General features: G+C 49.4%; 1 long non-coding RNA gene across 1 annotated transcript; it reads left to right on the forward strand.

Annotated features, from left to right (window-relative positions):
• Positions 1-228: 228 nt before the first annotated feature.
• LOC145508897 (uncharacterized) lies at positions 229-11080 on the forward strand. Its single transcript, XR_014055676.1, has 4 exons — positions 229-438; positions 1824-1990; positions 7087-7194; positions 8419-11080. It is a non-coding gene; the product is annotated as an uncharacterized LOC145508897 (long non-coding RNA).
• The last annotated feature ends 1098 nt before the right edge of the window (positions 11081-12178 follow it).

A 12178-nucleotide genomic window follows, 5' to 3' on the forward strand; every position in this document is an offset into this window, starting at 1 on the left:
CTGTGTGGCTTTTAGTGTCTGCCTTCTCTCTCATAGCATCATGTTTTCGAGGGTCATCCACATTGCAGGATGAATCAGTGCTTCACTTCTTTTTATGACTGAGTACTATTCTGCTGTATGGATGCCCCCGTGTTTTGTGTTACCCACTCCGCTGTGTTTTTTGTTTGTTTTGGCTGCAGCATGCAAGATTTTAGCTCTCCGATCAGGGATTGAATCCGTGCGCCCTGCAGTGGAAGCAGTGGAAGCACGGAGTCTTGACTAACTGAACTGCCAGGGAAGTCCCTACTTGTTGATGGATGGATTTTGCTTTCCAACATACCCTGAAGGCTTAGGTTTGGAAGAAATTATTTTTGTCGATGCTGTGTCATTTGTTTTCTTGGAAGTGTGGCCGTTTGAGAGCAGAACGAGTCATCCATGGTGTCTGCGATTTGGCAGCAGGTGCGGAGGAAAAGTGCTTAGCGACAGAGGCATCTCAGCACTTCCATTCTGGTTTGTTCTGTTCTTCCCGTGGTCTTCTGTGCACAGTGATGGTTTCTTATGGGGAGGCAGTGAGCTGTGGGGGGCAGCCAGGATCTGGTTCAATCCAGCCTCCTTTACTTAACAACCGTGGGACGCTGGACAAAGCCCTTTGGTTCTCTTAAAGCCTAAAACCCTCTTTGACATCAGCCCCCAGTATCCAGAGATCTCTGAGCTGGGAGGGCCCTTCCCTTTGCAGATGAAGGAACTGAGACTTAAAGAGGGCGTATGACTTGCCCAGGGTCTCAGGGGCACAAGAAGCTCAGAGGTGGGGCTTCCCTGGTGGTCCGGTGGTTAAGACTCTATGCTTCCACTTCAGGGGTGCAGGTTCAACCCCTGGTTGGGGAACTAAGATCCCATATGCCATGTGGTGCAGCCAAAGGAAAAAAAAAGCAAACAAACAAACAAACAAACAAAATGCCAGGGATGCAGCCCCAGCCTGATCTTGGGTGGGCTCCTCTCCTGGTTGGGGGCTGGCATCCTTGTGAGCAGCCCTTCTGACCCTCCTGGGGTCCTTTCTTTGGCCCTTCAGAGGAGCCACTGCCTCCTTTTCCAGTTTTTCTTGTCATCACCTCCTGGGGTCACCCATCCTGTTGTTTGCTCCTTTGTGGCTTTGTCTCAGATAAGATCTTGTCACCATGTCTGAAGACATTTGCCTGAGTCAGTGGTTCTTACCTGGGGGAGATTCTGCACTCCAGGGGATGTCTGGCAATGTCTGGGGACATTTTTGGTTGTCACAACTGGGGGTAGAGAGTGCTATTTGCTTTGACTGGGTAGAGACCAGAGATGCTGCTCAACACTCTACAGGGCCCAGGATGTCCCCGACCCACAGGGATGATGGACCCCAAATATCAGTATTGCTGACATGAGAGAGACCCTGCCTCAACATGTGAGAGACCCTGTTTGCTGTCTGTTTATCTATCATCAATTAGTCTATCATCTGTCAATCGATCATCTAGTTATCATCTTTCAATCATCAATCAATCATCTATCAATTATCTATCTACCATCCATCTAATTATCTGGCATCTATCTGTCAGTCATCTGTCTATATCTATCTACCATATTTATTCCCGGTGGCTCAGATAGATGGTAAAGAATCTGCCTGCAGTGGAGGAGACCCAGTTTCAATCCCTGGGGAGGAAAGATCCCCTGGAGAAGGGAGTGGCAACCCCCTCTAGTATTCTTGCCTGGGAAATCCCATGTGCATGGGGTCAAAAAGAGTTGGACACGACTGAGCAACTGTCACTTTCACCATATCTATAATCTATCAATTATCTATCTTCTGTCTATCTAACCTGTCACAGATAACAATCCAGTCTCAAATATCAACAATGCCAAGAAATCCCACCCCAGCGATGACTCATGTGTCTGTAGCAGAAGGGGCAAGAGTCCTCTGTGGGCTGGCTCCTTCCCACCTCCCAAGACTTGCAATCCTCCTACAGCCCTGTGAGGTGGGATCCTTTATCCCCAGGTGAGGAAACTGGGACCCAGGAAGGGGAGGGGCCTTGTGTGAAGCGGAGCTCAGGCTGCATTCTGAGGGCAGTAGGGAGCCATGAGAGGTGTTAGAGCAAGGGAGGAAACCAGTTGAGTCTGTGTTGGGGAGATGGCTTTGGGGCCCGCACGTGGTCTTGATTGAGGCTGGGAGCCTCAAAGGGACCCCTTTGGGAGAGCTGAAGGACTCCAAGATGGAGGGGCCGACCCAAGTAGGGCTCGGGAGAGGTATTGGAGAGAGAAAGAGAAGAGCAGGGATGTTTCTGTAACACCAGCTGCAGGCTGTGGCCGCAGAAGGGAGGGCACTAGCTTCATCAGGCTCCTCCACGTGAAGATGGGGGAAGGATGACCATCTTCTGGGAGTCCAGGCATGGACTACCATATCTATCCCTGGGGAGGGAAGGTCCCCTGGAGAGGGGAATGGCAGCCTAGCTTGTCACCGAATAAACCTTCATCAGTGTTTATCTAGGCGAGGTACGGTTCAGTGGGGACATAGACTTCTGGTGAGGACCTGGCATGGGGGGCTCCAGTCTGAGGGGGACATCTGGACACAGACACCGCCAGTTCTGTGGGATCAGGACGGGGCAGTGGGAAGGACCCAGTGGTGGGAGCACCCAGAGCGGGAACAGGGTCTCTGCCTGGGACTGGGGAGCACCGCCCAGGGAAATGCTATGTAGGTTCAGGCAAACAGGCAGAGCGGTGTTCCAGGTAGAGGGCATGGGTCTGGAGGTGAGACTTTGGCAAATTTGGGAAACAGGAGGAATTCAGTGTGTCAGAAGGAAATCTAGGGAAGTGAACCTAGATTAGAAAAGATCGTAATGTGAGTGGCTCTTCCCCGGTGGCTCATCGGTAAAGAAACTGCCTGCAGGGCTGGAGAAGTGGATCCAATCTCTGGGTCAGGAAGATACCCTGGAGGAGGAAATGGTAACCCATTCCAGCATTCTTGCCTGGGAAATCTCACAGAAGCGCCTGACGGGCTACAGTCCATGGGGTCGCAATGAGTTGGACACGACTCAGTGACTCAGCAACGACACTGAGAGTTGGAGGTGGTGTGATGGGCAGTTATGGGGACTGGATCCTTTCTCTTGTCACCCCCCATCGCTGCCCCAACATCTTACAAGGTGGCAGCAGCCGTGGTTGGGAACCTTATCCCAGTAGGAACAGGGGACCTCAGCTCAGGGCAAGTTTAAAAGTTGCATCTAAATTTATACTCAAAGCAACTTCCAAGCCTGCAGCTATTTCTCGTCACCCTATTTTGGGTCTGCTGCCCTGGACACCTAACCCTTTGTAGCTGGCTCCACCAGCCGGGTCCCAGCACTGAACTTAACCCTCTGACCTCGCATGGCCCTGGGTGGAGCCCCTTGTCATAGCTATGGGTTCCTGAAGTCACTCAGCAAACCCTCAGCCTCTGGGCTGCGTGAGGCTGGGGGATACAAGTCCATGCAGGCCATGCCCGAGGAGCCCTGAGTCTGGGGAGAAAGAGCAGGACAGAGACACTCAGACTGTGCAGTCAGGGCTGGACAGGAGGGCGGGATGGGATGTGGGGAGGGGGAGACAGCAGGCTCCATAATGGGATCTGACACATGGAGTTGAGATGTGGGGGCAGAGAGGGGTTCCCCTGGTAGGGGGATGGCATGTGCAAAGACCTGGAGAGCTGAGGCAGTTTGCGGCCAGCCAAGATGGGTGGAGATGCCCAGGGCCAGGTCAGTGGGGCCTGAAGACTGGAAGCCTGGACTTGACCTGAAGGCAAGCAGATTTCTTTCTTTCTTTCTTTTTAAGTTTTTGTTTTATTTATTTATTCATTTTTGGCTATGCCGGGTCTTCGGCGCCCGGTGTGGGCTTTCTCTAATTGCAGCGAGTGAGGGCTACTCACTAGCTGTGGTGTGCGGGTTTCTCATTGTGGTGGCTTCTCTTGTTTTGGAGCACGGACTCTAGGGTGCAGGGGCTTCAGTAGTTGTGGCCCGTGAGCTCACCCGCGGCTCCCAGGCTCAAGAGCCCTAGCTCAGTGGTTCTGGCACAGGGCTTAGCTGCTCCACGGCATCTAGGCTCTTCCTGGAGCAGGGATGGAATCTACGTCTCCTGCATTGGGAGGCGGATTCTTTACTACTGAGCCACCAGGGAAGCCCAAGAGGGTTTCTTTAAAAAAAAAAAACAAAAAAAAAACAACTTTACTTGCATTGGGATATAGCCGATTAACGGGGGCTTTCCAGGTGGCTCTAGTGGTAAAGAATTCTACTGTCAGCTGCAAGAGACGGTTCAATCCTGGGTTGGGAAGATCCCCTGGAGAAGAAAATGGCAACCCACTCCACTATTCTTACCTGGAAAATTCCACGGAGAGAGGAGCCTGGCGGGCTACAGTCTGTGGGGTCGCAAAGAGTCAGACATGACTGCGCACAAGAGCACATGACGTGACAGCAAAGCGGAATAACAATGTTGCGATTGTTTCAGGTGAATGTCAAGGGACTCAGCCACACACAAACATATATCCATTCTCCCCAAGGGGCTTTCTTGACAGAGAGAAACAGCTGGGTTCCATCCTACTTGGGAGGGTCCATGGCAGGGGGCGGGGGGCGGGCAGCTGAGCTGGAGGAATCTTGCTGCCTTTGCCTAGAAGAGCTGCAAGCATCTTCTGGTTTCTCATTTCCATGACCCTCCAACCGTGGCTTGTCTAAATGTGGAGCATTTTACTCCATGATGGATGCTGGCAGCAGCCCCCTCTGCCTCTCCCAATTTATCTCTGCACCCACTCACTCATTCCTTTATTCACTTACTCAGTCATCTCAGTCATTCCTTCCCTGTCCCTGGGGAGCCTGGCACTCAGCCTGCTTTGGTCCTCCATGACCCCTGGCTCATCTACCAGAGCAGATGCGTTCCTCACCCAGTTTTGCCTCAGGAACAAATTCCCCTTTGATTTCCACTGGCCACCGCCATCTGGGATTCACACACTGCTAATCCCAGTGCCAACCCATATGGGGTGGTCCAGGGGTCCATGGACAGATGAGCTTGGCGGGCTACAGTCCATGGGGTTGCAGAGCCAGACATGACTGAGCAAGGGGTCTATAAACTGTAGCCTGGGGCGGGGGACAATCCTGCCTGCTGCTTGTGTTTGTAAAGCCTGGGAGCTGAGAATATTTGTTATCTTTTCTTTTTTAAATTGTGGTAAAATACGCATAAATTGAAAGTGTTAGTCTCTCAGTTGTGTCCAACTCTTTGCAACCCCATGGACTGTAGCCCTCCAGGCTCCTCTGTCCATGGGATTTTCCAGGTAAGATACTGGAGTGCATTGCTGTTCCCTCCTCCAGGGAATCTTCCCGACCCAAGGATCAAATCTGGGTCTCCCGCATTGCAGGCAGATTCTTTGCCATTCTGTCTGAGCCACCAGGGAAAGCATGGTGCATAACATAAAATTCACCATTGTAACCATTTGAAAATGCACAGTTCAGTAGCAGTAAGTACATTCACATTGCTGGGCAACATCACCATCGTCCATCCTCAGAACTCTTTCATCATCCCAAACTGAAACTCTGTCCCCATTAAACACAAACTCTGCGTTCCCCCTCCCCCGAGCCTGATACCCACCATGCTCCTTCCTGTCTCTTGTGAGTTCTGACTCCTCTAGGGACCTTGTATAAGTGAGATCATTTAAGTGAGGTCATATAAGTGAGATCAGTATTTGTCCTTCTGTGTCTGGCTTATTTCATTTAGCGTAATGTCCTCCAAATTCATCTGTGTTGTAGCCTGTGTCAGAATTTCCTTCCTTTTTGAGGCTGAATAATATTGCATTGTACGGATGGACCATAGTTTGCTTATTCATTCATTCATCAATGGACATTTGGGTTGTTTCCACCTTTGGCTATTGTGTGTTTTCTTTTTATAACAGCTTTACTAAGATATAGCTCACATCCCATATAATTTCACCCACCCAGGGTGTACAATTCCATGATTTTTGTGTATTCACAGAGCTGTACCTCTGTCACCACAATTGCTCTTGGAACATTTTCATTACTGTGAAAAAGACCCGTATCTCGTAACTGTAACCCCCTGATATAAACGACTTTATATTTTTTAATAGTTGAAAAAATACAAAACGAAGCATACTATTTTGGGACATAAGGAAGCTCTATGAAATTCAAATGGTGTCCATAAATAATGTTTTATTGGCACCTGGCCCTGCCCATTGATGTACATCTTTTTTTTTTAAGAAGTTATTTTTTAAGTTTTAGTCTTTCACCCACAGCATAATCATACTAACTTCTCTCTCTCTCTCTTTTTCTAGTGGTGTGGCATGTGGAATCTTAATCCCCCAACCAGGAATCCAACCCATACCCCCTACATTAGAAGCACAGAGTCTTTTTTAAAAAATTATTTATTTATTTATTGGCTGTACTGGGTCTTTGTTGCTGCATGCGCTTTTCTCTAGTTGCAGTGAGTGGGGGCTACTCTTGGCTGCGGTGTGCTCGCTTCTCTTTGCAGTAATTCCCTTGTTGCGGAGCGCACGCTCTAGAGCCCGGGCTTCAGTGGCTGTGGTTCATGGGCTTAGTTGCTCCATGGCATATGGGATCTTCCCAGACCAGGGGTTGAACCCATGTCTCCTGCTTTGACAGGCGGATTCTTTGCCACTGGACCACCAGAGGAGTCCCAGATGTGTATCTTGTCCCTGGCTACTCTCAAGCCATAGTGGCAGAGTTGAGTGGTTTGGGCAGAGACTGCATAGTTCACAAAGCTGAGCCTTGGTACCGTGTATACCTTTGCAGGAAAAGTTTGCCAACCCTGCAATTTCTCTTCACCTCATCATCCAGGCTCCAGTCCTGCTGTGTGAGCATGCATGCTAAGTCACTCAGTCGTGTCTGACTCTTTGTGACCCTATGAATCGTAGCCCACCAGGCTCCTCTGTCCATGGGATTCTCCAGACAAGAAGAATGGAGTGGGTTGCCATACTAGCCTCCAGGGGATCTTCCTGACCCAGGGATAGAACTCACGTCTCATTATGTTTCCTGCACTGGCAGGTGGGTTCTTTAGTACTAGGGTCACCTGGGAAGCCCCTCAATCCAGCTGAGCCCCCTCCATCTTGCCCAGGGATGTCAGCACCAGCCTCCTGCTTCCTTCCCTGACAGACCGTTATGCCCAGGAGCGCGAGTGTCAAGTATGCCTCCTTCAAGGAGGCCCTGCAAACGTCACTGGATGGTATGTTCAGATTTCAATTCAGATGTCCCCTCCAATGGCTCCCTTAGCTCAGGGATTCTTAGCATCAGCGCCACTGACATCTGGGACTGGATTGTTGTCTGTGGTGGGGCCATCCTGTGCCTTGTAGGGGTTCTTTTTTGAGTATTTATTTATTTGGCTGCACTGGGTCTTAGTTGTGGCACTTGGAATCTTTGATCTTTGTTGCAGCATGCGGGATCTTTAGTTTTGGCATGTGAACTCTTTAGCTGCAGCATGTGGAATCTAGTTCCCTGAGCAGGGATAAAACCCAGGCCTCTAGCACTGGGAGCGTGGAGTGTTAGCCACCGGAGCACTAGGGAAGTCCCAGATTGTAGGGTTTTAAGCAGCCACCCTGATGTCCGCCCACCACATGCCTGCAGCATCCTCCACCTGCCAGAGGTGATGACCAACAGTGTCCCCACATAGCTAAATGTCCCTTAAGGGCAAAATTGCCCCTGAGTGAGGATCCCTGCAATAGAACTTCTTCATTTGCATGTAAGCAGTTTAATATTCCATACTATGAATATATGCAGTGTATATATAGCTCTTTCCCTGCTGATAGATGCCTCCGCTACTTCTGGTTTTTCCCCTTTCTTAGAAATAATGTAACACACATCCTGTGTGTAACATTGAGTCATATTTTAAGTCACCAAAGGACCTACATGAGACTCATCTGGCTGTTTGAGAAACACAGTATTCGTCCCCAGTAGCTTCTCAGCCTGGGCACTGCTGACATTTGGACTGGGATCCTTCTTTGCTGTACACCTCTGTCCTGTGCATTGTAGGTGCATTGCAGCATCTCTGGTTTCCACCCACCAGATACCAGCAGCCTCCAATAAGACCTCCCCCACCAATATAACCAAAAATGTCCCCTGACATTGCCCAAAGTCCCCTGGGGCTTAAAATGACCTTCCACTTTTGTCTGACCCCACCTGGCCTGGCTTGGTGGGTGGTAGAAAGGGAGTAGAGACCTCCCCCTCATCACATAGACACACCAAGGGATGGACTTTTCACACCTGACACCTCTCCCACTCCTCAGGGCCGTCCTGTGATATGTCAATTACTCGCCTCTTTAGCAGATGGGTAAACTGAGACCTGGCAAGGGAAGCCAGTAATCTATCCTCCTGCTCCCTCAGGTTTTCTCCAGGCAACAGAAATTACAGCCTTCAGAGTCCTAAATAGCTTGTTTCTCTCTTTCTCTCCAAGGCAGCCGCTGAACATACTGGCCTGTGGTTCAGACTCCCAGCTGCAGAGATTAAAAAAAAAAAAAGATTCAATTCTCATCTGCTGGAGATCACAAGCTTTAAAGAAGGCAGAGCGGTCTGGTCCCTGATGAGGGGGGCCTGGTTGTGTTTGCCCACTGCAGTGGGAAACCATCACAACTGTGTGATGGGGAAAGTAAAAAGAGCCCCTGCTAGTGAACCCCACCCCAGGCTGTTCTGCTTAGTGAGCTCAGAAGGAGGCTCCTTCTGGGACCCTGAGATGGTGCTGGATGCAGCTTTAGAGGCATGGCTTAGAGGTCACCTCCTCCAGGAAGCCTCCAGGAGTGCATTCCTTCCATTCTCACCTGGTCTGCTTTACAAAATTCCTCAAGGTCAGGGAAGCCACCACCCCTGGGCCCTGAGGGCTTCTCACCAACTGGTGAGACAAGATGTCGAGGTGAGGGAGCCTTGAGTAGAGCGTGGAGGTTCAGGCTGTTAGAGCTTTGAGGCTTCTCCACATTTTCAAAAAAGAGAAGGCTATTTAAGCTGGTTGTTTCCAACTCTATCTGAATATTCAAGTGACCCCGGGGGAGACAGGAAGACCTATGATCCCACCACCTGAACTCCGTGAACACAGTATCACCGGCAAAGGGATAAGCCAAGGTCAGGCACCTTGGGATACAAGGGACCGTGGAGGACCAACATGGCTCCTCAGATCCTGCCCCCAAGATACACAACCAAGCCTGGTCACCAGCAACGAGCAGGCGTTCTTACTGACTGTACTCTGCAAAAATGTCACTTTCTTGAAAGACACAGAAAGGCTGAAAAAAATGCTCCTGATAAAGGAGACTAGGTGCTGAAGAAGACTCTTGAGAGTCCCTTGGACAACAAGGAGATCAAACCAGTCAATCCTAAAGGATATCAATCCTGAATATAATATTCATTAGAAGGACTGATGTTGAAGCTGAAGCTCCAATACTTTGGCCACCTGATGTGAAGAGCCGACTCAGTGGAAAAGGCCCTGATGCTGGGAAAGATTGAAGGCAGGAAGACAAGGGGGTGACAGAGGATGAGATGGTTAGATAGCATCACCGACTCAGTGGATATGAGTTTGGGCAAACTCTGGGAGATAGTGAAGGACACGGAAGCCTGGCGTGCTGCAGTCCATGGGGTCGTAAAAAGTTGGACACGATTGAGCGACTGAACAACAATAACAGCAGAAAGACATGAGAACAAAAGACAACCAGTGAGAAACTTCCGTGGTAGTCCAGGGATGAAAACTTTGTCTCCTAATGCAGAGGATGCCACTTTGATGCCTAGTTGGGGAGCTAAGATCCCGTGTGCCTCACAACCAAAATATCAGAACATAAAACAGAAGCAATATTGTAACAAATTCAATAAGGACTTTAAAACTGATGCATATTAAAAAACAGTCTTAAAAAAAAAAAAGACAACAGATGAGTCTGGACTGGATCCTAAAGGAGGAAAGAAAATGTTGCCATAAGGGATATTGACTTAGTCTGTTTTTGCAGCCATAACACAATAGCAAGGCTTCCCAGGTGGCTCAGCGGTAAAAATCTGCCTGCAATGCAGGAGGCAAGTGTTCGACCCCTGGGGTGGGGAGATCCCCTGGAGAAGGGAATGGCAACCCACTCCAGTATTCGTGTCTGGAAAATCCCATGGACAGGGGAGCCTGGTGGACTATAGCCTATGGGGTCACACAGAGTGAGACACGATTGAGCATGCACGCATGCAACACAATACCAGAGACTGGGTGGCTTATAAACACAAACTTATTTCTCAGAGATCTGGAGGTTGGAAGTCCAAGTTCAAGGTAAGGGCTGATTCGGCACCTGGTGAGGGCTTCCTGGTTCATAGGTGTTGCCTTTTCACTGTGTTCTTGCCTGACAGAAGGAGCCCTCTGGGATCTCTTTAAAAGGGTGCTAATCTCATTCACCGAAGTTCCACCTTCATGACCTAATCATCCCCCAAAGGCCCCACCTCCTTGATACCACCACACTGAGTGTTAGGATCTCAGTGTATGAATTTTGGGAGGACACAAACCTCAGACCACTGCAGCAGTGGGGTTCATTTGACTACAAAATGTAAGTTTATTGTTGTTTAGTTGCTAAATCATGTCCAACTCTTTGCCACCCCATGGACTGTAGCCCACCAGGCTCCTCTGTCCGTGGGACTTTCCAGGCAAGAGTACTGGAGTGGGTTGCCATTTCTTTCTTCAGGGGATCTTCCTGACCTAGGGATGGAACCTGGGTCTCCTGCATTAGTAGGCAGATTCTTCACTGCTGAGCCACCAGGGAAACCCTACCAAATGTGAGTAAGATCATGGCATTTCTCAATGAAAAATTTGGGGAGTGCAACATTTGTCCTGGAGTTGTGTGGGAATCTCCTGGTTCTCAGGAATCTCGGAATCTCCTGTATCTCAGGATATACGAACAGAAGAATTTAGGGGCCGTGGAACATGAGGTTAGCTGTGTATTCTCAAATAGTTAAAAATGATATTATATTGCTATGAACTGAATATTTATATCCTCCCTAATGCCTGTGTTGCAGTCCTAACCCCATGTACCTCAGAATATGACTGTAATTGGAGGTATGGTCTTTAAAAGGATGATTATATTAAAATGATGCTGTACAGTGGGCTCTAACCCAGTCTGACTGGGGTCCTTATGTGCATGCTTAGTTGCTCAGTTGTGTCTGACTCATTGTGACCCCATGGACTCTAGCCCACAAGGCTGCTCTGTCCATGGAATATGGAAGCATCATGGTTGCAACAGCAGGACCAAGGCCGGGGCACTTCTCTGGGGGCCAGTGGGGATGGTGGTGCCAGGGTGGGCATAGGGTGCAGTCTTGGGCGGAGGTCCACACTGCCCCTTTCCAGCCTCTCCCCCACCTCAATGACCTCAGTCCCTTTCTCTGTCTGGTCTCTTGAGTTGTCGCTCATGAGAGCAGTGTTTGCTCCATTTTGCAGAGGTGGGAATTGACAGGTCTGTTGGCTGTACACTGATGTGCTTCTCACGCCTGAGGGCAGAGAAACCCCGTCCTCACAGCAGTCACTCCGCGCTCCCCTCGCCCCACACCTGGCACCTGCCAATCTCTTTCCTGTCTGGATGGATTTGCCTGTTCTGGATGTTTCATATAAATGGAATCAAATACAATGTGACCTTTCGGGTCTGGCTTCTATCGCTCATCAGTTTTCGAGGTTCCCATGTGTTGTAGCGTATATTAGTGCTTTGCTCCTTTTTGTTGTTGTTGTTCAGTCGCTAAGTTGTGTCCAACTCTTTGCAACTCGATGGACTGCAGCACACCAGGCTTCCCTGTCCTTCACTATCTCCAGGAGTTTGCTCAAACTCACGTCCATTGAGTTGATGTTGCTCTCTAACCGTCTCATCCTTTGCTGCCCCCTTCTCCTTTTGCCTTCAGTCGTTTCTTTTTAGGGCTGACCAAATATGTTATTTTTTAAAATCAGGGCTTTGCTTATAGAAATGCAAAATGCTATATTTGGCAAACATCAAATGATGTTTGGTTTCTTTTTTTTTTATCCCCTCCACAAATAGCTCAAAATTGACTCAAGCTGCCAAGCATCACACACTCTCAACGCTTAACCACAAGCCCAAGGGTCTCCTATTGAAAAGATTCGGGGTTCGGGCATCCTTGGATGGCCCCCACAGGACTAACATTTTAATTAAAAAGGTCTTACAATGACAGACTTGAAATGTAAACTCCCAGGCAGTGACGGCCCGGGC

The sequence above is a fragment of the Giraffa tippelskirchi genome, chromosome 6 (assembly GCF_054371585.1).
Source record: "Giraffa tippelskirchi isolate mGirTip1 chromosome 6, T2T-mGirTip1v1.2.pri, whole genome shotgun sequence".
Lineage (NCBI taxonomy): Eukaryota > Metazoa > Chordata > Mammalia > Artiodactyla > Giraffidae > Giraffa > Giraffa tippelskirchi.